The following is a 5,215-nucleotide window of genomic DNA, read 5'->3' as shown; positions in this document are numbered from 1 at the left end:
TGTGTGTGTGTGTGTGTGTGTGTGTGTGTCTATGTGTGTGTGTATGTGTGCGCAAGTACATTCTTATGTGGATGAACGAGTGTTCGGGAGTGTGGGGGACACACGCATTAGACAAGGTATAGACCTATAATATAAGGAAGACAAGACTTATTGGCTTGAATTGCTGTAGATATAGTTATAGAAGTTTCACTCTTCTCTTCGTTGTCTGATTCTTCTTGTCGCTCGATCTCCGCCCGAACATATCCTTCCGTTTGGTCTTGTACTTTAACACATTATTTCCTTTTACTTAAATTTTAAGTTTGTGTGTGAAAACGTTTTTTGCAGTTAGTTTTGTCTGTACACGCATTGTTTCCGACAAATTCATACTCAGTTTTGTATGAGCACGCATAATATCTCCCAGACATTGTTCCCGCCCCCCTCCCCCAGTTTTGTTAATGAGTACATCAGTTGAGTCCGTAAATATGTTTTTTTTTCAAACTGCATGTGAACATCTAATATTATTATTGCTTCAGTCATTTCTGTAAGTGAAGACATTAAAAAAATTCAATGAGTTCTGTAAGTGAAGATTTTTGTTTCTATCATTTTTGTGCGTGAAGACATTGTTTCATTAATTTTTTGGAAGTGAACTCATTTGTTTCTGTTTTTCAATTTTGTCATGAAGTACATTGTTTCCTGCAGTTTTGTATTTCATTGCCAATGATTTCCAATAAGTGTAATCGATGAATGAGTCGTGCACTAACTCAGTTTTGTACCTGAATGCTCTGAGTTTTCATCAGTTTTGTAGGCGAATACATCATGTTTATTTCAGCTTTGTGCTCATTTTTCATCTTTTTTGTGGTCCATAAGTGTGTCTGCTTTCGTTTAGAGCTGTGGCACTCTGTTTTGATCCTTTTGAATACGTTGATACTGTTTTCAACAAAGTTACTTTCATGTATATAATCTTCACCCGTCAGATTTATTTTTCTGAAATAAATCGTTCATCAGTACTACAAAAAGTCACAGATAGGCTTATTGTATCAAGCTATGAACGAACGATGTTATACACACTTTGCTCAACGACGGCTAATGGCATTAAGCCATTCGCAGATAGACACATATCAAGCCATCCGAAGATTTGACTCATGAATTCAAACATACGAAGTGAGAAAAAGCTTCTTTTTTTTTTAGATTATTGTGTCTACGAGCATATACATATGCACACTTTTTTTCTATACTTTGGCTTCAACTTGCCAGTTACATTCAAGGGGCTGTATTAAAAACTAAGTTTTCACGAACTACAAAGCTTGTGGAAAAATAAAAGGTAACTAGCTGGGCCCCCTTTCGATGAAAGGAATGATTGGTGCATTAACATCAACTGAAAGTCATTGGCCTACTATATTTACACTCTACTGGAATGGAGGAATAAACCCTGAGAGATGCAAAAAATTAGAAGGTTTAGATAATATGAAATAAACAATCCTGGCGGATATTCTAAAATTGCAGAAACAGAAGCGTGTTGCTTGTTCCCAGTAGCAAGAAAAAGAATTTGACAAAGGAGTCCAGAAAAAGCGATGATGGGCATGAAACGAAAGGATCACAGTCGAATTTAATACATAAGGCAAGATCTATACGGGTCGCACATTTAAAATAGTGTTCAGTATTGCGCGACAATGCGCGATAGTATCGAACGGAAGTACGACTTGAAATAAACAAACCTGGTGGATTTTCTAAAATTACAGAGACAGAAACGCCGGCCTACAAAAGCGATCGGCGAAATAAAGAAATTTAGCTTTTTACAGCAAAATTGTCTAAAAAACTGAAGAAACGAATGGCATCATGATCTGGGGAATGTTTTAAAGAATCTTTTGGTGAAAAATGCATGTCGATCGATGCTGCCATTAAAAAGCCTTTTGAATAGCAAAATTCGGCCACCACAAATAGATAATGGATAAGATAGAAGCAATATGCAACAGAACAAGGGATATACACTACAGATGCCAGAATGTGTTACCTTTATATTTACAAGAGAAAGGTTGCATTTCCACCTGAACTGGATGTTTTTTTAAGGCTTTCTAGTTGATATGAATCCAACATAAATTTTATCGTACACCAAATAAGTTAGCTTTACGTCATATTTACTCTACAAAGCTGCCCAAGATTTTTCTGTAAATGGGTGAGACATAGAACTCTTTATTTTTCTCAAAATCCCCAAAAATGATATTTTATCACATTTCGTCATGAAACTATTCACTTGCTGCTGCCCACATTTAATAATAAAAACGTTTAAGATGAAATAAAATAGTAGGGTTTTAACACCTCTATCAAGTTTATTTAAGAGGCAGGACCCCCGAGTTTAACGTCCATCTCCGGAAGGACCGAGCCAAAGTTTCGTGAAAAGCGACTTTCCCAAGGACAAAACGTCGGACCTAGCTGAGGCTCGAACCCCCGAACCTGCAACCTCACGATTATGAGTGTGGTAGGCTAACCCCAAATCTACCGACGCCACTAGTTTCAGATAAGAAAACAGGATTTAAAATGTTGAGGGCGGGGGGGGGGGGGGGGGGGATGCCCTCGTGGTCTAGAGGTACGTTGTTCGCCTCTCATTCAATAGGTCCCGGGTTCGAAACCCGAGAGTGACTAAACTCTTCCTTTAAAACGTTCTCCTTTCACCTCCTTTCCTACTCTCTAATTTTTGTTCTGTCATTTACAGCTTTCATCTCCACTTTCTGCCCCCCCCCCCCCCAATCCTTTCTGGGCTCCTTACTTTTTCTACAGCTGCTCCTAGCTCCTTCCTACTGGTGCCTTTCAGACACATCGCTCATCTTAGGGTAGGTAAGATCTAATACCTAGCCTTATCAAATAAGGACCAACGGATCTCGGAAGCCCTGCGTGCAAGTTGCGCACGTTAAAGGTCCTTTGGAGATTTCTAAAAGCGATAACAGTAGGCTGCGGCGCAACCCGGGCAAAATTCTAAATTAATTTCTACCAAATGAAAATACTTATGGAGCCCGTGCACTCATATGAACTTATGCAAATATAAGCACCATAACATACTTACCAAAACAAAGAACCAACAATCAGAGAGGGCACATCACGACAAACGAAATTCGATCTATGATGTCGGATATACGTCAAGTAACCGAGAGCTGTGGCGAATGTTAGACGAGTTCTATGATTAGGCCATGAGAATAAGAGCAGCTATAATTCCTTTTCGCTTTAACCAAATTTACAAGGTTATTCTGTTGGGTTTTCTTTGTCCTTGGATTTGATTTTTGTGATAATCCTTCATTATGTATGCTAGGATTGATGCTAGAGCTGCTTCCACTTTCAGGCTAAGCAAAGTATTTGGCAGACTGTGATATCACAATCAACCAAATCATAAACAGACAGGGGCGGTTTGTTAACTGCGCAAGACCGGCGGAGCCGCTAAATTTTTAATCGCCTAGACAGAAAACATAAAAGATTTAATTGCTGATAATAACTTTTGTTCAGTTTCAAGTACATTCAATCTAATACTGACCATCATGAAAAACAACAACAACAACAACAACAACAACAACAACAACAACAACACTTTGAAAGCCCCCCCCTCCCCCCCCCCAACCCCCCCAACCCCCCCAACCCCCCCCCAAAAAAACAACCCACAACAACAACAAAAACAAAAACAACTAACAAAACAAAACAAAACAAAAAAAGACTAGAGTGGTTCACCCACATGGTGAAACTGGTGAAATGGTATAGTTTAACGCCCCCATCAACACTATGTTGTCGCACAACAGATTCTCTTTCTTCTGTCTCCTTTCTCAACGCTGGCTCGCAACTTTTTTGTCACGCCCCCCGTGATGTCAATTTTGTCCGCGCTGGATGTTTGGAGACCACAAGTAAAAACGCTATAGTCGGAATAGTACGGTAGTACTCTGGTACAGTGTAGATCTGTGCAGAAACAACAATGGTGCAAAATTGTGCCGTAATTGAATGTGCAAACAAGCGTGAGAAAGAGAATAATTACAACTTTCACAAGTACGTGGGTGACGTCACAGCTGGGACCTCTAGTTCTATTTATAAACTCTTTGTTGCAGATAGAACTTTGAAATTCTGAAAAGATCATCTGGCATTCAGATAGAACAATGTAATTCTGTGAATATCTTGATAACGACTTGTACAATGTTTATACAACAGACAGTACTTTCAGACCCCATGGTCCTAATAACTCAAAACGGCCAAAAATGTCAGATAGAACGTTGTATTTGTGAGGTAACGAAATACGCGGAAGAACGGACATTAGTATGCCTTGATTTACCATTATGTTAACAGCTTTCGGCAGTTATAAATTGTCATCAGGGTGCAAATAGGAGGCCCCAGGTTGCCAGTTTGATTTCTCAGCTGCTTCTAATTGAAGCATTCAAACACTTGTAAACAGCACATTTAGTACGTTGTATTTTATCACTAATATGAACATTTAACTTGTCTCTAGTTTCCGTCAGTATCAGTGCATTAACTTTGTGTTCTATTCGCTGTTTACTTCCTACTGTGCTTTAATCTGGCCTAAACGCCAGGCCGGCGAAAGCAATCTTGTCATAAAGAGTGAAGGATTTTATCTCGTAGTAGTAATATGAGAATGCTGGTAACCAGAGGCACTCTGCTGAGGGTGGCTGAACCCAAAGTAATACTCCCTCCCCTCCCCTTTTTCACTATCGTCCAGTGGGTGTGTGTGTGCGTGTGTGTGTGTGGGTGGGGGTGTGTGGGGGGGGGGGGGGGTGTGTGAGCGAGCATGTGTGCATTATTATTGATATGCATTTTAAAAAGAAGTTCTCAACTGGTGTCTCCTTTGCCCCCTCTTTGGCTCTTTCTGCTGCCTTTCTACTGCTTCTCTTTGGCTCCTTCTTACTGCTGTCTTTCAGCCACACCCCTGATCTTATGGTATGTAAGACCTACACCTAACCTTCTCGGAGAAGGGTGAAAAATCTCGGAGGTCCCGTGTGCAAGTTGCGCTCGTTAAAGATCCCTTGGTAGTCCAAAATCGATAAGTGTAGGCTTTGGCCGCCACCCATGAAAAATTTAAAATTTCCTACCAACTGAAAATGTTTGGTGTGTTCCGCGCGCTCATATAACTTTACGCAGTTGCGAGTGCCGTAAAACACTTGCCAAAATATTTTTTAAAAAATCAACTGCTGGGAGAAAAACCGTGTTCAGGAAGCACTTATCTTGGTCCCATAGCCTAGAAGAGTATATATAT

This window comes from Aplysia californica, unplaced genomic scaffold, assembly GCF_000002075.1.
Source record: "Aplysia californica isolate F4 #8 unplaced genomic scaffold, AplCal3.0 scaffold00023, whole genome shotgun sequence".
Classification (NCBI taxonomy): Eukaryota; Metazoa; Mollusca; class Gastropoda; order Aplysiida; family Aplysiidae; genus Aplysia; species Aplysia californica.
This window is presented reverse-complemented; position numbering follows the sequence as displayed.